The following is a 20,597-nucleotide window of genomic DNA, read 5'->3' on the forward strand; positions in this document are numbered from 1 at the left end:
TAAATCTGCATGTTTAGAATGCGCTGAACATGTTATGACTACTAGGGTTAATGGAAGACTCAATGCTTCTATAAGCCTATCCAATAGGGCCGCATGTTGCACTGGAGTGCCATTTGTGTGGAGGAAGCCCATTCTTTCCCAGTGTGACAAACCTGTGTGTACTGTAGATGTCACATAGGTGGAGTCAGAATACACCGTCACCTCCTCATCCTTAAAGCTATGCAGCCCTTTAATGAGCACCACTAATTCTGCAGCCTTTACTTAATAATTCGAAGACAACCTGATGCTTTTTACAACATCGAATTTACCTTCTCTATTCAGTTTCACTACCGCTGCTCCTACATTCCTTTCCCTAGTCATTTGGTACATTTTTGAAGAACCATCCATAAAAACTAACTTCCCCCCTCCCAATCATATTTTCTCTAACTGGGTTTTCAGTGCTATCCTGCCTCCAAATTGCATCAGTGGGGGATAAGGAACATCCCTGCTTTCTCCATAGATTCTGCTCTTCTTGTGGAGCTCAACCTTGTACTTCAATTAACTGGACAATAGAGAGCATGTTAAAGCCCTCCTTTGCTAACATGCATCGGCCTGTCATTTGTTTAACATCTTATTTCTCTAAACTAGATGTGGGTGGATAATAGGCTGCTTTTTTGGCCTCTATGTCTGTGGCGTGGTTTCCGCAGGAAATTAAATCTGCTTGTTTGGAATGCGCTGAGAATTTTTTATATAGGGTTAATGGAAGACTCAATGCGTCTATCAACCTGTCCAATAGGGTAGCATGTTGTACTGGAGTGCCGTCTGCATGGAGTAAGCCCCTCCTTTTCCAGCGTGACAAACCTGCATGTACTGTAGGTGTCACATAGGCGGAGTCAGAGTACACCGTCACTTCCTCATCCTCAAAGCTCTGCAGTGCTTCGATGAGTGCCACTAATTCTGCAGCCTGTGCTTAATAATTCAAAGACAACCTCATGCTTGTTACAACCTCTAATTCACCTTCTCTATTCAGTTTCACTACTGCTGCTCCTGTAAGACAGTTGTTTGGTTAATTTTTGAAGAACCATCAATAAAAACAACTTCCCCCCTCCCAATGACATTTTTCTCTAGCTTGGGGTATTTCGTTATAATTATCAATATACATTGTGCAATCATGTACATAGTCATCCTCTCCTTCTGGTTCTGCTATTAACGTTGTTGGATTCACTGTCTTACATCTAACAATTATAATCACGGGGTTGGAATTTATCACCTCATAACCCAATGCTCTTTGTGTGCTCAATGTACTTTTGGCCTTTTCTAGAATTGCAAAGAGTGCATGCTCTACGAATAATGTTATTGCACACCTCATCATTATACCTGAAGCTTTTTCAAATTGCGAATGCAAAGCAGCTAAAGATTGCTCAGAGGGATAGTGTCCCTTCATTACTGGACCTAAAAATCCACTATAATATGCCAATGGGTTGTGTCCATATCCTATTGTTGTCTTCTGTGTAAGAACTGTTGTCATGACTTCTGCATTTGAATGGGAGAATCAATAAAACTCTTCATTGCAATCTGGGATCCACAACACAGGGGCTGTACTGATTGCTTTTTTCAATTCTTCGAACCCTTCAATCATCTCATCTGCCCATGTTATTGTGCTTTTAGCTACCTGTGCATCTTTGAGTCCTTTTAAAAACTCAAGCCTTGCAATAATTGCATAAGCCTAGAAACTGTTGCATTTCCCTCAATGTTTCAGGTGCTACAATGTACATGATTGCTTATGCTCTATAAGGTGCCACTTTTCTCCCTTCATGAGAGATCAACTGTGCTATATACAGGACTTCTTCCTGACAATATTGTAATTTCTCCTTGTCTACCTTATATCCTTTCGCTGAGAGTATGTTCATAATTTTAACTGAGTCTCCTCTACACCTTTCCTCCATCTCACTACACACATAAATGTCATCCACATACTAAATGATTGCCCATTTCGGTTGTACACTACCCAAGTCCATCTGGAGGACTCTATTGAAGATTGAGGGGGACTCACAGTACCCCTGAGGAAAACAAGTTTGTTTCAGGTATATATTTCTATCCGGAAATGAGGTCAAATCTGTGAGTCTTTATGAAGGGGAATTGAAAAGGGTGCATTTTTTTAAATCAACAACTGTAAAATGTTTGGCTGTGTAAGATATGTTACACAATTTCGTCGCAGGATTTGGAACTAAAGGAAACTCAGCTTTGATAATATTGTCATGGAGCAAAAGTCCTGAATAAATTTCCATGACCCCCCCTTTGATTTTTTCAAAGGGTACACAGCCATGTAACATGATGAGCCTGATGGCACCAATATGCCTTGCTTCATTATAGTGGAAATGGTCTAAAACATACCTTCATCCCCTCTCTGGAAATGGGGTATTGTTTGGCTTGTGGTAAAAGAGCTCCTGGTTTTAGCTGCACCTATCCCTCTCAATAAAACCACATCATATGGGCTTGTTGTCCATAGAACCTCTGGCACTTTCTCTAAGTCTTCCTGAAAAAATGGTGTCCTTTTTTACCAATGCCATTCTCTGCGGTATTTCTATATTGTTCACTTTAATCCAATAAGTGATACTTCTAAAAAGTGCTAGTTCACCGTGAGAGTAGTCATCTCTAAACAGTTCTTCGTCTGTCAAATCCGTCAACCGGTATTCTTCATAGAGGGCTATCACTGTCCTCCACCCCCTTCCTTCATCATCTGTCCAATGCAGCATCACCATTTCATCTCTGACCACTTCTAGTTCTTAGGGAATGATCTGCCCTACCTCATAGTCCATGGGGATTTCTGTTCTGAACAAAAATTCATCAGGTATTCTCAATATTTTACCTTCCAACCTGGGTAACTATAATAATAAAATAGTCACTCCATACAAGAATACTTGTGCATCTAAAGGTACTCTTCGTAATGCCTTCTGGCCTTTAAAGGCTAATATAAACTCTCCCACATTCATGTAGTGTATCCCTGGATTAGAGCACACTATTCCTTTGTCAGTGAAAGATATCGTCAAGTTAAGCTTCATCATTAAGTCACGTCCCAATATATTGACTGGCGTCTGCCTACATTATAATAATGGCATTGACATGTCATGTTCTCCTATACAAATTGCTAATTCATCTGTAAAAGGAACTAAATCTGTCGCCCGAGAGAACCCTTGAGCATTAATGGCAGTACCTGACATTGGGTATTTCCCTCGTGGGCACAGGAACGAGTGGCTCCAGTGTCTACAATAAATGAAAATGTCTTGCCCCCTATTGTCACCTTGACCCTTGGTTCAACTTGGGGGTTTGGTGTCACTGATAGTACTGAACACATCAAGTCCCTCTGTGGGCTGTCCTAATGTGGATATAGATTCATCCCTGTACCCATTCATCCCTGTACACATTTTGGGTGTGGGTGCCTGTTGTGTTCCTGGGGTCATGTTCCATTGTGGTACCATAGCCTGCTGCATCTGTGCTTGCTGCTGTAATGCCTGTTGTGCTTGCATAGGTGCCTGCTGTGGTGCCCTTGCAGTGATTGCATTCGCAGTGGTCCGGGAGGATAGCACAGCGGTAATGTGCGTGCCTTGGAAGCAAGATGACACGAAGAAACACAGTTTCGATCCCCGGGTCCACGCTTAGAAACCTCTGGGTGTTTAAGCGAGTTATAAATACGCAACTAAGAGAAAAACAATTACTCAACTACAAAACAAACAATTCCTGTAACAGCGCCTCGATGCCTGTGGGCTGTGTGAGCACTTTAAAAAAATAAAATGTAAAAAAAATGTAATGTAGTGGTGCTGGCTGCATTTGTTGGGATTCAGGTGCATATATCTGATCTTGGCATAATAATTCTGCCGTTCTGAAACATATTATGAAGCATAACCCATTCCCCCCTCTTGGAGATTGCCATTTCTGTTGCATGCCTCCTCTGCTTCTGCATGTCCAAGTTATATGTCCCATTCTCCTACAATTGCAACATTGCTGTGGCCTTCCACCATCAAATCCTCCTCTTCCTTGAGAGTTTTGAAATCCTCCTAGTCTTACTCCTCTATGCCCATTCCCTCTTCCTCTTGGCCAAAAATATTACCCACTCTGATTTGGTGATATCCTGTGTTATTCTGCTACCCTGACTGTGTTTCCTGTGTCATCCCTCCTTCATGACTTGTCAATTACTCTCCCTTGATGGCTATTTTGGACAACTTCTTCGGATCTAACTTTTCTTCCTCCTGCTTTCTGTTCTCAGCTTTCTTTGTATTTTACTCTTGCATTAATCGGCAGTGATGCACGATTGTCAATTGTATCTCTGGTCATGGTTTTGCTTCCATTCCCATCTGTTTTTTCAATTGCCGTTGCACTGGCTCATGCAGCCTTGACAGAAAATGTTGTAAAATAATGCTAGTTTTATCCAAGGTTCACGAGTCTCCGGCTGCCATTTGTCTGGAATATCTTAAATAAAGGCAACAGGATCTTCATCCTCTCCCATCTTCCTAGTCATAATCGCACCCATATCTGATTTATTGGGATAGTGCACTCTGAGCGCTCTCCATACATCTGCTCTGCAATTATTAAATGACGTTCTATCGTGTGACATATTTTGCACAGTCACACCTGCGTATCCTGCTCTCCCCTAGAATAGCCACTAGCTGCCCTTTTATGTCACCTATAGCTAACGTCATTCCTGATGTCATCCTCTCTAATTCATCCACACGGGAAGTGTGACTTTTTCTGTAAGCACTATCCTTGAATTATTATGGAGATATTACCTAAATAATCGACAGAATTTAGGACTGTCCATAACGTGAGTACCCTTTTGTCGGTTCTGTTTAAGCAGTATTTCTTGCCCCCACTCACGCTCGCACAAAGGGGCACCCCTATTGCTTGTTACATATATTCTTGGGGAAAGGGCTGATGACATTTGGACAAGAGCAGGATACTCAAGCACAGCACAGCACAGAACATATTGCACGATGGAGACCAAGTTAAAAATTGTAGAGCAGATGTCTGGAGAGAGCTCAGGGTGCAATATCCGAATACGTCAGATATGGGTGCAATTATGGCACGTAAGAAGAAAGATGATGAAAATCTGTTTGCTTACATTCAAAGTATTTAGGAATGGTGGACTCTGGAAATGCGGGAACCGTGAGGGAATCAGTGGCAGTATTTTACCACATTTTATGTCAGCGATTGTCAGAACAGTTGCAGAGATAGCTCAAGAAACTAGCGAGAAAGGAAGCGAAGCCATGGGCAGAAATACAGTTGACTATAGTGCATAACTGTTGGTTGTTGCAAGAGAAAAATAGGAAGAAGGAAGATGCTAGAAAACTTGAGGAAGCCAAGTTAGTGCAGAATAAATTGTCAAAGTACGCCATCAATGCCAAATGAATCAAGGAGGGAATGGGTTTATGCAGTGAGGCAGAGGAATGGGCTACAGAGAAAGATGTGGTTTTCTGAATAATCGAGGCTGTTTTCAGAATATGCAGAATGATAATCAGAACCTGCAAGGAGAATGTAATCAAGGATGACAAATCAGAAGAGCTCCTCCTGCATGTTGTACATGTGGGATGACAGGGCACATTGCATACACATGTGGAAGCCAAGGGTATGTACAGAATGGGCAATTCTCAAGAGGGGTGACAGCTTATGCTCCAGCATATAGCTCACAATCTAGTGATGGATTTGCTCAAGATCAGACAGTGTATCAAGCACAAGCACCTCAAATGCAACAGGCATTGCAGCCGCAGCAAGCACTGTTGAATCCACCACAAGGGCAGTCACAGCACGCACCGAGAAATATCTAAAACATATCAGTCTTTGTCCTGCCCTAAGGCAGTCCAGCACTGAAATGCTAAGCAATTCTCCTCTGAACAAGAGTACCAACAGCAACCCCAGACACGTGTTTTGGTCTGGTTGGACCTCATCAGTAGGGTGGAGCTGTGCCTCTCTAAGAATAGTGGGCATTGGTCCACGTCTGGATTCCCCTACTAACTTAGGGTTAACTTAATCAGTCTTTGTCCTGCACTAGGGGAACCCAGATGTGGACCCCTTGCTATTCTAATAGTGGCACAGCTCCACCTACAGTCTTAGGAGGATAACTCAGGGGCAACGTGCTCATCTTGGAAGCAAGACAACACGGAGCAAAACAGGTTAGAACCCTGGGTCTGTGCTTAGAAACCTCTGGGTATTAAGCGCGTTATAAATAACCAATCATATGTACTGATGAGGTCCAAACTGACCAAAACACATGTCTGGGGTTGCTGTTGGTACTCTTGTTCAGAGGAGAATGGCCTAGCATTTCAGTGCCTGACTGCCCCAGGGCAGGACAAAGACTGATATGTTTTGGATATTTCTCCTCTGTGAAAGATAGTGAGCTAAAGAAACTGAGTGAATGACTAATGTCTGGCAGAGGGACTCCCAGGACCCCCCTTGTTCATTTGCATAATTTAAGTAACTTTGGTACTCACCCTAAGTTACTAGAGGAATCCAGACGTGGACTCCTTGCTAAATATTCCTAGTGAGGGACAGCTCCACCCTAGTGCAGGGGTCCAACCAGACCAAAACACGTATCTGGGGTTGCTGCTGGTACTCTTGTTCAGAGGAGAATTGCCTAGCATTTTGGTGCTGGACTGCCTCAGGGCAGGACACAGACTGATATGTTTGGATATTTCTCTGCTGTTGAAGATATTGAGCTAAATAATCTGGGAACGGCTCTCGTAACCAGGATTAATGTCTGGCAGAGGGACTCCCAGGCACCCCCTTGTTAATTTGTATTCACAATAGGACAGCTCACAGGGTGACATGATGTGTTCAGTACTATTGTGAGACACCAGACCCCCAAGAGGAACCAAAGGTTCATGTGAGAATAGGAGGCAAATCTTTTTCTTTTTAGTAGATGCTGGGGCTACTTGTTAATGTATATGGGAGGGGAAAATACCCAATGTCGGGAAATGCCATGAATGAGCATGGTTTCTCTGGAGCTTTGAGTCGAGTTCCTTTTACTGATGAATTACCAGTCTCCATAGGAGAGTGTGACTAGTCTGTTCCATTATTGTATTCAAGATAGACCCGAGTTAACAGTCTAGGAAGAGATTTAATGACAAAGCTTAATATGACAATTATTTTTACTGATGAAGGCATAGTGTGTTCTTCTCCAGGGATACATTATATGAATGTGGGCAAATTCATATTGGCATCTACAGGGCAAATGGCTCTGTGAGGGATGCCATTAGAGCCAGAAGTCTTTCTTTATGGGGTACGCATTTTGTTGACATGGCTACATAGCTTAGTGGCAAAGATTATGAGAATGCCTATTGAATTATGAGTTTTTGTTCAGGCCCCAGATACCTATGGATGAAAAGGGGGGACAGATTATTCCCCTAGGATTAAATAAAGTCATAGTCCTAGGGGAGATGGCCATGCTCGAAGGACCCGATGATGAGGGCAGGCCACGGAGAACAGTGGTTGCCATTGGGGAAGGGTATAGATTGGCTGACATCACTGACAAGAATATGTTTAGAGATGATCCATCAGATGATGAAGTGATGAGTATTACATATTGGATCAGAATGGAGAAAAGAGAGACCCCACAGCGAATAGTGTTAGTACAACAGGGCACAGCATTTTTTTTAATAAGATTTGGAAAAAGTGTCAAACTCTCTATGGACTTCAGGGTTCTATGACCTAGGCCTATTGAAGGGGATAGGGAAGGTCAAGTTTAAGCTAAGGCCAGGAGCAATTTTACCACGAGCAAGACACTACCCCCATGCCTCGAGAGGCGGATTAGGGTATTTTCAAGACTATATCAACCCTGATGGAACAAGGTATTTTAGAGACGTCAGAGTCACTGTGTAACACTGCAGTGTAACCTATTAAAAAAATCAAAGGGTGGGTTGTGGAGATTTATTCAAGATTTGAGACCAGTTAACTCGATTGCAGAGGCAGTGTTTCCTTTAGTTATGAATCCAGCAACGATATTGTCTAGTATCCCAGCAGAAGCACAATATTTTATGGTGATTGACTGAAAATTTGTTTTTCTCAATCCCATTGCATAAGGACTCCCAAGACCTTACGTCATTTACACCATGCCAAATGAAACTGAAAAGCACTTGATTGCCCCAAGGGTGCTGTGAGTCTCCATTGATCTTTAATAGAGTCCTTCAGATAAACCTAAGCAATATTGATTTGAAAAGAGCTGTGATACAGTACGTAGATGATATTTTGGTTTGTAGCACAACAGAAGATGAGAGTAGACAAGACTCGATTCAGTTAATCACTATCCTAGCAAACAAGGGATAGAAAGTAGACAAAGAGAAGTTGCAATATTGTCAAGAAGAAGTGTTGTATATAGGCCAGTTGATCTCACATGAGGGAAAAAGGGTCACACCTGAAAGAGCTAAGGCGATTATGAAAACAGCAAAACTGCACACAAGAAAGCAATTGGCAAAGCTTCAGTTTTGGGAATTCCCAAACATGATGAGGAGTTTATTTTCGCACACAAATGGGACAGTCATGACACCAGTGCTTACACAAAGGACTACGCTAGGGCACACACCTCTGGCATATTATAGTGGGATTCTGGATCCAGCTATGAGAGGGCACATTCCTTTCAAACAATTGCTAACAGCAGCCGCGCTCACAAACGAGAAGCTTACCAGTATTGTGATAGGGTGTTCTATGACAATGTTTGTTGAGCATGCTTTGTTTGCCGTTTTGGAGAAACCTAAGGGTACGTTGACATCTCAGAGAGCTCCTGCATATGAGGAGGTTATATTGAATCCAGCAATCAAAATAGTAAGCTGTAAATTACTGAACCCTGCCACGTTTGTAGCGAAACCTGTGGTAGAGGGTGAGCATGTGCATGATTGCTCTAACTATGAGTTCAATGATGACATCCCACGCATAAAGAAAAATGCGTTAGCAGTGGGGAGATTATCTTTGTTGATGGTTCTTCACAAATCAATCAAATGAGTGGGGAAAGGCATTCAGATTCAGCTATGGTAAGACACAGAGCCAATGGTGAATTTGAAGTGGTAGCAAGTGCAAGACTACTGTCTCACTTTTCAGCACAAGCAGCAGAATTGGTGGCGCTTATTGTCGTGCTCGAGAAACATGCAGGGCAGGAAGTAACAGTTTACAGTGACTCCGCCTATGTGACGTTGACCGCAGCACACACTAAGGAAACTGACTTTATCTCTCGCTGGAAAGAAGCTTCAGATGAAGAGGCCAAAAGGGTTGCATATTCACCAGATATTTTACGTTTTGATAGTCCAGATGTAAAGGAAAAGAATAGTCCCAATTATGACAGTAAATTAAGGGTTTAATCATTTATCGAGAACACAGTGGATGGAAGTTCAAGGCAGTGTACAACACAAAGAGCAGGAATTGTGGAAACGGAGGGGGTGTTCCTTATCCCCCTCTGAAGCATTATGGTGACAAGACAGCACTGGAAAGCCAGTGATGCCAGTAGCATTTTTAAGGGTAGCACTTGCAGAGCTGCACTACTCTGCGCATGTAACTAGGGGAAGCCTTGCAGCAGCTATTGCGGAGGGCTGGTTTGTACTGAACCTGTTAGAATATGCTGCATTTTATGTAGTAAATTGAATCGTATGTCAAATGTGTACCGCTGGGCTCATACTGCAAACAATCAGAGGAGTGATTCCTCAATGAAATGGTCCTTTTCAGCATTTACATATCGATTATGTTGATATGCTGCAGGTATGTAGTGGATATAAGTATATGATAGTGGTGGTATGTCCCTTTTCCAGGTGGATCAAATTAGGACCTTGTGCACACCCTGATGCCACTTGTGCAGCAAAGTTTTTTTGTCCAAGAAGTCTTTCCCAGATGGAGAGTATGTGAGTTTCTGGGATCCGACAATGGGCCCCATTTTGTTAATGAAGTATTTGAACAGATTAGCCTATTGCTTAGTATAAAACACAAGTTTTTTTCTGCTTATAACCCACAAGCAAACAGGTATGTGAGAGACTCAACGGTCTCCTTAAAGAGAGCATTGCAAAATTGAAATTGACACTGAAGAAGGGATGGCTGTATTGCCTGCCCCTTGCATTATATGCATCAAGGAATCAGCTTGGGTCAGACAACCAAATCACATCCCATGAGCTGGTGACAGGGAGGAGAATGAGAACACCTTTGTCTCCTCCATCGAGGAGAGGAAGTGATGCCCAGAAGACTGCATAAATGTTAGGAAATGAGTTATGTGCTTATTTGACATGTATGACCGCAAGTATCTCTGCCATTTCAGATCAACTCAAGCATAAGGGGGGTCGATCCCAGGACACAGATGAAGACCATTCATCAACCAGACTTCAAGAATTACTTCCTGTACCTCAAATATTTGTTGGAGATTCAGGCTTAGTGTGCAACTTCACCCGGAAGAGGCATGAGCCACGCTTTAGTGGTCCCTTTGTTGTAGAGAATATTACTCTCTCAGCAGTAAAAGTCCAAGAGAGACGTGTCTGGATCTATCTAAGCAACATAAAGCCATACGCTGGTGAGACCGAAGCACCCCCAGCAATCGATTCGGAATCAAGGCAAGAAGAAGTATTTCAGCATGTGCAGACCCGAAATATGACGAGGAAGAAGGACGCCAAGGTTGCTGATGAAATAAATGCAAGTGTGCATTTGGACTGTGGCTCACCCTAGACACTCTTTGTAGATATTGCAGCAGGAGTGCAAACCAAATCCTTGAGTCACAGGAAGCTTTAAATTGGACTGGAAAGTTTTGGCATACTAAATATGGCAAATCTGGAGTTTCAATTTGACAACTGGAAACGTGACCAGTTTCCAGACTCATTTCTCACTGAGTTTCTGTTTGGTTAATTCACTGGTTCTAACAGATGCCAATACACATAGGATACTTCTCGCTGTTTTTGTTTACATGTTTCAAGCTTATTCTGCTCTTGTTGGGCATAGTACTAATATATGTGTTTTTCTGCATGATCCTAAAAATGGCCCTGCAATTAGGAGGCTGCTTATGGTGATAGTTGAACAGATCCTACAGTAACCCGACCATTTAACAAGGTTGCATGATTAAAAAGGTGTTTTCCTTCCTTAAAGCAGTACACAGGCATAATGAGGACTGTCGAGAATAGCACAGTTTAGGAAAGTGAGCAAACTCAACGGTGTGTGGAGAATCGTAAATGGTGGGGATTCATGTATTGGTGCATAATATATGCGTGCTCAGCATTTATCATTGTTTTCATGATTTTGTTGATCCATACTGTTTACTTCATTGGTCCAAGAAAGGTAGAAGTCCCTTTGATTCTTCCAACTCCAGTGACTTTCACAGAATTGTCTATTATTGAAAGGCCATTAGTAATTATCCCTACAGCAGTGGAACGTGTGAGGCCACCCATTTCTATGACAAGTGTTCCTATGATTCCCCCTGTAGGAAGAACCATTATAGATGTACTTCATGAGCATTATGCATGCACCCTCCTTGCAAGAGGGAGACACAGGAGAAACACAAGGGAAGATGATTATGAGTTAAATAATTATTTAGTCAGTACACCACACTTGAGTAATAACATGTGGTATCAGCACATGAAAAAGGTGGGAGAGAGACATCCAAAGAGAGTTGCTATGTTTCTGCTCTCATGCCATATGCTAGGGGGAATTTCAAGATCCTATAGAAGTAGCAGTCCAGAAAGCTCACTGCCCGATGCACCTTGCACTCTGCCATACGAGAGGTCAGGTCCAGGGTCGAACAGCATTGTTGGTATGGGTGACTGAGAAGACAGCTCCAGAAGGAGATGATTATGTGCAAGACCTGCAGACAACAGAGAGACCCCATACCAGAGATCACGTAATAAGATATGAACAGCCTGGAATGAAGGGAGCAAGATTAAGATGGGAAATAAACAAAAAGCTCAATTGTCAAGGAAAGGACCATGAGGAAATACGAAGATGCAAGGAGAGAGGTTAGCGGCAAGTCAAGGGAACAGTACATACTCCAAATGGATGGATGGAAGTAAGGCCTGATTGTGTGCAAAAAAACAGCACTAACCAGATGACCTGAAGCAATAGTGTGGGATGCAGAGAATGAATGCAAGCATCATTAGCCAAATATTATAAAGTTGCTGACATTGGTCAATGATAAAGGAGGCCCTTTGCAGATAGTACTTTAGTGAATGAATCCTTGTGTTTCAGAAACAATGGCACAAGAATTGTTGGAATGAATCAGCAGTGTGGTCAAATTTGCGATTTACCAGGAATGAAGGATGAAACAGTAGTGATAATGAATCGTATATGAAGGACTGGTGAGGGAAGTTTTCTATAGTGATTGTTTATGTTCCAGCATTAGTTATTCAAAAGAGTGACCTGAAAATTAGAGAGTTTCTGAAAGCTAATGCTCACCTGAGGAAGAGGAGATCAGTTGGATTTCTCAATCGAACAAAGAGGGAGAACTACTTTTCAGCCAAGTCAAAAGAAGCCTTTGATTCAATCCTGTATGAACACAGGTTATTCAGTCAGACTTCGGCAGTATTCGCGACTATCTTCATGCTAGGGATCCAGACAATGGCAAATGCCAAATGGATACAGATTAACAGATGGGAGCTTCTGCAGACTATCAACACTACCATAAAGGGATTCAACGCTATCAAAGAAGAATTGAGAGCCATAAGACTGATGATCCTGCAGAATAGATATGTCTTGGACATGATTACAGCTATGGATGGAGGAGTTTGTGCCAACATTGGAGGATCATGTTGCACATTCATACCTTCTCACGACAATGAGAATGGGACCTTGCCAGAGGCCATAACGATGCTGATGAACTTACACATCAAGATGGAAGATGAAACAGAGGATATTGCAGATGACAGCTGGTTTGCATCAATCTTCTCATGGGTTCCACATGGATGGCCAATAGCTTCAAGTTCCTTGGAGCACTATTGATGATGATCATGTTCAGATTTTCTGGTATCAGAGTAATAATCACACAGTGCAAGAACACAGCAATGAAGGCAGTCGGAATGAAGATCGATGTTGAGTCTGGGTCTGGACCCAAAGAGCTTTAGGTACATATTACTCTTAGTTCTTCAGTTACATTGTAAATTTGTATTTTCATATTGTTTCAGCATAGGTTCATATATCTTGTTCATGGCACAACTTTGTCCTCATCAGATTTCACTTTAACGTACATCCATAATGTTCATTGATGCATTCTAACATCGTGGCAGGCGACATCCCTCCATGTAGCATTCTTACATGCATCATCCTTCACACTTTCAGTGCAAGGGTACATTCTTTATGGCTGTCTGAGTTTCTAATGTCTTTCATTTGTATTTGTATTTGTATTTATTAGGTTTATATAGCGCTTTATTCCAAAGCACTGCACATTTTAACAACAGGATACATTTAACAATAACAGTAACAGTAGAAGCAAAAACAGTTTTGAATCAGACCATCAAAACAATATGTAGAGCAATTAGACAGAAGGGAAGGTAATGGTGGAGTAGAACTGGGAGGAAGAGGGAGGGATGGGAAGGAAGAAGAGGAGGGAGATGGAAGGGGTAAAGGGAAGAGGATAGAGAGGAGGGGGAAGTGGAGGGAGCTGATTATGGGGGGAAGAGGGAAAGGGTGGGAGAGGAGGAGGGGAAGGGGAGGAGAATCATGGTGGGGAATGGAGAAGGAGAGATTTAGGCGACGTGCGGAATGATGAAAAGGTAGGAATAGAGCGGATTGAGAGAGGTAAGGAGTTCCAGTGAAGGGGACCTAGGAGTTGGAAAGAACGGAAACGGGAGGAGGCACAAGGGGAAGGAGGAACCGTGAGGAGGAAATGGTCAGCAGAGCGAAGAGAGCGAGAGGGAGTGTAGAAAGAGAGAAGGGAAGAGAGATAAGGGGGAGCAAGATCATGGAGAGATTTGAAGACTAAGCAGAGAAAATGAAATTTAAGTTGGGAGTGAAAGGGAAGCCAGCCAAGGGAGGATAGGGAGGCAGAGATAGAATCTCAGGAGGTGAGGAGACAGAGAGTACGGATGGCAGAATGGTAGATAGATTTGAGGGGGTGAGATGTGAATTAGGTAGACCAAAGAGTAAGGAGGAGCAGTAGAAGAGGCGAGAGAAGATTAGGGAGGAGAGTCAAAGTTTAGTGGCATGGAAGGTAAGAGAGGGGCAGACGTTGCAAATATTATAGTGGTGGTAGCGACAGGCACGAGAGATGAGAGAGATATGATGGGAAAAAGTGAGAGAGGAGTCGGAGTAAATGCCTAAGTTGTGAGCATGGGGGGAGAAAGTAATGTTAGAGGGAGGAAAAGTAATGACAGGAGGAGGAGAGGGAGGGGGAAGGGAGTTGGAGGGGAAGAAAAATACCTCAGTTTTGTCAGAGTTAAGGGAAAGAAAGCGAGAAGACATCCAGTCTTTAATGGCAGTAAGACAGGAAGAGAGTTTAAGGTGGAGGTCAGGAGAGAACGAAGAGAAAGAAAGAAAGAGCTGTGTGTCGTCCGCATAGAAGTGGTGAGAGATGCCAAATGAGGAGATGACAGGGGCAAGGATGGAGGTGTAGAGTGAGAATAGGAAAAGACCAAGCACCGAGCCTTGGGGTAGTCCGTATTCCAGAGGCTGGGTTGGACAGGAGCGCCCTCCCCAAGAAACAGAAAAAGAGCGGGAGGGCTGGTAAGAGGATAGCCAGTTGAGTATGTAGCCTTTGAATCTGAAGGAAGAGAGAGTGTTGAGAAGAAGGGGGTGATCGACAGTGTCGAAGGCAGCTGAGAGGTCAAGAAGAATAAGGACAGAGGATTGCTTAGAGTGGCGAGCGGAGAGGAGGGAGTTAATGATGTAAGTGAGGGCTGTTTCAGGAGAGTGCTTAGGGCAGAAGCCAGATTGAGAAGGGGGAAGGAGAGAGAGATTAGAGACAAAGGTTGAGAGCTGCAAGTAGGCGAGGCGCTCAAGGAGTTTGGAGAGGAATGGGAGAAGTGAGATAGGACGGAAATTAGAGGTGAGCAGGGAATCAGCAGAAGGTTTCTTCAGAATAGGAATGATAGTGGCATGTTTGAAAGCAGAGGGGAGGGTGGCTGAGGAAAGGCAGGTGTTGAAGAAGGAAGTTAGGTAGGGAATAAGAAGAGTGTAGATTTTAGGAATAAGAAGGGAGGGGAAAGGGTCAGTTGGCGCAGACAAGGGGTGGGCTTTGGAAAGGAGGATGGAGACGTCAGAAGGGGAGACAGGGGAGTACACTTCATACACTTGATGTAGTATGGGAATAATGCATGGGGTCCCATTTATGGCTTTTCTCTGACTGTTCCAATATGACAGCTGTGAAGGGGCGGGAACTGGCAAGATGGCCACTGCATATACCTCTACATTCGCCCCAGTTGAATTTACAACCAAATGCTCTTCTTCCGTAGTCTTTATCTATTCTTCATCATTTGTCACCATCTTTTCTTGATCCTGCTTCTTTTTTGGGATCCAAATCAATGCCACCCCCTCAGGTGACCTGCATTCTTTATATGTTCATCCACACTCCAGATCATCCAACAGCACTCTCCAGATGGTGAACAGAATATCCAACATCCTACATATCTTTTCTGATCCTCAAGGTAATGGAACTTGGTTCCTGGAGGTGCAAGTGTACTTTTCTTTATGATCTCGCTCGTACTGGCTTCATTTTGCAGTTGCTCACCTGTTCCAGCGTCAATGTCTATCATTATCTTCATCCCAATAGCTTTCTTGGCTGTCTTCTGGCCATGTCCAAAGATGATCCTTATAAGACCGAATCCTAGAAATATCAACATGAGTGTTGCTAAGTGTTTTGAAAGCATTAGCCAGCCAAGCTGGAATCCATGACAATAGGAATGAAAACCAGTAATGTCCTGCTGTTTCTTTAGCTTCTTCTTGCATCTTTGTATACAAAATCATCAACATAGTTATTGCTTCTGTCAGGGTTCCATTCTCTTCATCATGGGACTGTGTAAATGTACAGCAAGAAGGCCCGTTTTGGTGCACATGCCTCATTCCATTGCTGTAATTAAGTCCAGGACATACCTGTTCTGTAGAGTCATCGGTCTGATGGCTCTCAATTCTTCTCTGATTGCATTGAATATTTTTATGGTTGCATTCATAATCTGTAACAACTCCCATCTGGTAATCTGCAGCCACTTGGCAGTCACTGCAGTCTGGAGTCCTGGCAGGAATATAGATGTCATTATCATTGCCATCTTACTGAACAGTTTATGCTCTTCTGGAATATTGTCAAAGGCTTCTATTGATTTTGCTGAGAAATAATTACTTCTCGTCTTGTGATAGAGGTTGAGCGACTTCTTCCTCATGTGCTCAACAATTTTTGAAATTCATTGATATGAAGGTCACTTTAGGGGATCTCCAATGCTGGAACATGTACCATTACAATATAGAATATTCCTCCCCAATTCATAGGCAACTGCATCTAAGCTCTGGATCCACAGGCCCATATCGATCTATCAGGATGACATTCATCCCTGGCACTTCGAGCACCAGCATACTTCCTTTATTTTCTCCAACTAGAACCAAGCCTTCATTCCTAAAACATGTTGTTGCATTCTTCTATGGTGTTGTCCTACTTCATTGTTGAACCATGTTAGTAACTTAGAATACCTGGTCCATGATCCGAGGCATTTGTCATTCACTATTTGCACTATAGCTTCTGGTTCCATCTTCAATAAGTATGCAGAGCAAGAAAATAGTCCTTCTTCCCATCTGGTACTGGCTGCAGCAGGTCTCTGCCAGCATCCTGGCTCTCCTGCTTGTTCAGTCATGTTTGAGCAGTCCACCCTCTTCATCTCGACAACTTTTATTCATTCTCCAATCTGGGCTGTATACATGAGTTTTTTCTTATCCACCCCATCCCACTTTCCTTCCTTTTTGTCCTTATATAAGTATCTTCATATAGAAATGTTCTTCTTGATCGCCATCGTAAAGTTGCCAATTGTCCTTCATATGTGCATTTGTATTTCTTTATTTGTATAGCGTGCCTGGTCCAAAGGCATCTGGGCACATATCTTAGATTACTTTGACATCCACAGAAAATAGTAGATAGCAAAAACAGGGTATAGAATGTCAAATATTTACAGGGAGAATGTACATAGTATTTACAGACAGACTATCAAGGCAGTTGCAGTGACAGAACTTGGTCATTGTGGTAATTAAATCTGCCGTGCTGTGTTGCGTGTGTCTTGAGCAGTGAGCCACAATTTGGCTTTGCTCTTGAAGGCATGGAAGGAAGGTTCTGATCTAAGTGGGTTGGGCAGCAAGTTCCACAGTTTGGAGGCAAGGACCGGGAAGCTAGCCCCACCAGATTTCTGTCATTTGAACCTATGTACAGATAGGCAGTTCGCTTGGGCTTCTCTCTGTGGCCGGCTTGAAGTTTGTGGAGTCAACCGGCTTGCCAAGTAGTAAGGTGCCTTATTGGCCAGGCATTTGTGCATGAGGGCAAGAGATTTAAGAGAGACTATTTGGGCTACTGAGAACCAGCGCAGATTGCGTCTGGTGTCTGTTATGTTTTGGTTCCTAGGAATGTTCAAGGCAGCCCCAATGACGTTATTTCGTGTGACCTGGAGCTTGCAAAGGTTTCCTTGGCTGGTCCCTAGATAGAGGGATTTGCAATAGTCCAGCTTATACATAATCAAGGTTCTGGCAAGGATGATGCAGTTTGCTGTGATTAGGAACGGGCGGCAGGCTGTGATGAGTTTGCAAGTGTAGGCAGATGCTGATATAACGTTGTTAGTTTGTCTCGAGAGAGATAAGGTGGAATCGAGGTAGATGCCTAAGGTTTGGTGTCATAAGTAACCTTGATAGTGTTGCCATCAATGATAAAGGATTTGAAAGTGTGGCCTAATCTGCTAAATCGGTAGGAGGAGCCCAGAAGGGGGAGCTCTGTCTTGTCATCATTAAAACAGAGCTCATGTTGAGCCATCCAAGCCTGAATGACCTGATAGACATTTTTTAAGGCTTTGGTGTCTGCTATATGGTCGCCCGTGAAATTGATGAGTATCTGGGTGTCATCCGCATAATTAGTATAGGTGACACCCAGATAGTGAACAATATCAAAGAACAGTTTTGTGAACATGTTGTAGAGCTTGGGTAAAACACAAAATCCTTGGGGGACCCTGCATAAGACTGGAGATGGTTCAGCAGAGGCAGTGGGGGAGAAGACCCTCATGGATCTGTTGGCCAAAAATGATCTGATCCAGGTGGTAGCTTTATCTGAAAAATGGGCTGCCACTTTGAGATGTCGACACAGGATTTGGTGGTTCACCAAATCAAAAGCTGCCGATAAGTCCAATAGTAATAGGAGGGCGATTTTACTGTTATCTTTCAAGTCCTCAATTTGAGTTTTTAGGTCGATAAGGGCAGTTTCTGTTCCGTGCCTGGGATGGAAACCAGATTGTCTAAGGCCAAGGGGATTATTACATTCCAGGTAGTCCTTTCTCTGTAAATACGCTGCACGATCTAGAATTTTCAGCAGGAATGGCACGGTTGTGATGGGCCGATAATTAGTGGGTATACTCGGGTCTGAGGAAGGTTTTTTTGAGGAGGGGGATGACCCAGGCATCCTTAAGGTTATCAGGTACGGTGCCTGTGCTGAATTACGTGATGAACCGAGCTAGTTTGTGGGAAGCCTCCTTTATGATAGGAGCTGGGCAAGTGTCACCCTGGCAATTGGACAGTTTGAGTTTGCTAATGATGTTTTCTACCTCTGGGATAGTTAGAGGTGAGAAGCTGAAAGGTTTATAGGTATGTGGGGTATGGTTGGTTTTATCAAAAGGGGAGTTGAGCTCTGAGTTGGACTGGAGACTCATTTTTTGGCATTCATTTTAGACTGGAGTGTTGAGATTTTGTCTAAGTGTGCTTTTTGTATGTTGGAACACCATGTACTATCTTTGCTGCAGGTGTCAGGTGGTGTGGAAGGAGTTTCAAGTTCTTTGAGTATTTTGAAAAGCTCTTTGGTATTAGAATCAGCGTGCAGCATACACTTGTTGTAAGTATCTTTTTTGGCTTGGAAGATTGCCTCTTTATACTTAAGTGAGGCTATAATGAGACTATCGTTATTGGCATTGGAAGGGTGACTTTTCCAACAGGCTTCAGTGTTTCTTTTTTCTTTGCGTAGTACTCTCAGATGTGGCGTGAACCACGAATTGAGGTCTGCACGTGGTTTGGATTTCCTAGATTTAACAGGGGCAATGGCATCCATTGCTTTGAGAATGGTGTCATTGTAGGTATCTACTAGGACTGTGGGGTCCGAGCAGGATAATTAAGCATTGCTCAGTATGGGTAGGATGTGGGGGAGAAGTTTATCTCTAGTTATGTCTCTTGTTTCTGGTACAAATTGCAGGTGCAATGTCTGGTCTGGAGCATTAGTTATTGGCTGTGATATTGAAGGTAATAGTGTGATGATCAGTCCAAGTGCAGGGTGAATTAGCTACTGAGTTGATGCTACAGTTTAGGTCGACCAGCCAATCAAGGATTCTTCCTTTGTTATGGTTGAGTTCAAGGATACGATGGGAAAAGTCTAAATCAGTAAGTGAGCTAGCAATGTCTAGTGCTTTGGGGTCGTTGGGGTCTTGGAAACCCAAGTTGAAATCACCTAATAGTATATTTTGCGAGTTGGTCTTAGTTTTGTCTGCTAGGATTGATGTGATATGATCTGCAAAGGTGGTGACGTGTCCCGATGGCCTATAGATGAGTTGCAAGGTGGCAGTTTGGTTGGGTGAGATGGGCAGTTTGACTGAAATGAGTTCTGCTGATGGGATCTGTTGATTGGGAATGATTCTCAGGCCATCAGACTTTTTATGGATGAAGGCAACACCACCGCCTTTAGATTGGTTGGTGTTATGGTCACATCTGATGATGGTATAGTCATTAGGAATGGCAAGTGAGAGAAGGGATTCTGATGCAGCTTGCAGCCAGGTCTCCGTAATAGCTAAGTGTTCAGTTGTGATGAAATCTGCAATATCAAGTGCTTGGGCAGTGAGGGACCTAGCATTGATAAGGGCACCCTTGATGGTAGAGTCCTTAGATGAGTGTGGTGTGCTTGTTTTGGAGTTGGTTATGAACTCATGCAGGATGATTTTCATTTCTGCTAGGTTAGTGCTGTAGTGCAAAGTACTTAGCATGGGTGGTGAGTTAGGTGAGGTAATGTGTTTGAAGGATTGACGTGGTATTCAGGCAAATCTGGAGCCTAATCTGGAGTTCCTAATGTGTAACGCACATGGTTGATTGGGTGTGGGTTTGGCTGCAAAATGTTCCAACCAGAGGGCAGTGGTGTTCAGATACGGATTGATGGGTGGTGCATTGGGTGGTGCATTGGGTAAGGATACAGTACTGATACTGTACAGCAACCAGATGGCAGACAGGAAATGGGCATGGGTACGGATTGAAGTGGTGGCAGTTTGGGACCACAGTGACAGGCAGAAGCTAGCATGTTAAGATTAGGGTTCTCTGGAGTGGAGTACTGGGCTGGTAGAGCGAAGCAAAAGACAGGGTCAGTGAAATTAGCAGACAGAGTAGTAAAGGGTCGCAATGAAATCGGTCATGGATGTACATATTGTGATGTAAGCTATCATGGGCAAGGCAAATCAGGTCAAGGAGTATCAGGGCGCAGTATA

The sequence above is a fragment of the Ambystoma mexicanum genome, chromosome 5q (assembly GCF_040938575.1).
Source record: "Ambystoma mexicanum isolate Mex_15411 chromosome 5q, UKY_AmexF1_1, whole genome shotgun sequence".
Taxonomy (NCBI): domain Eukaryota; kingdom Metazoa; phylum Chordata; class Amphibia; order Caudata; family Ambystomatidae; genus Ambystoma; species Ambystoma mexicanum.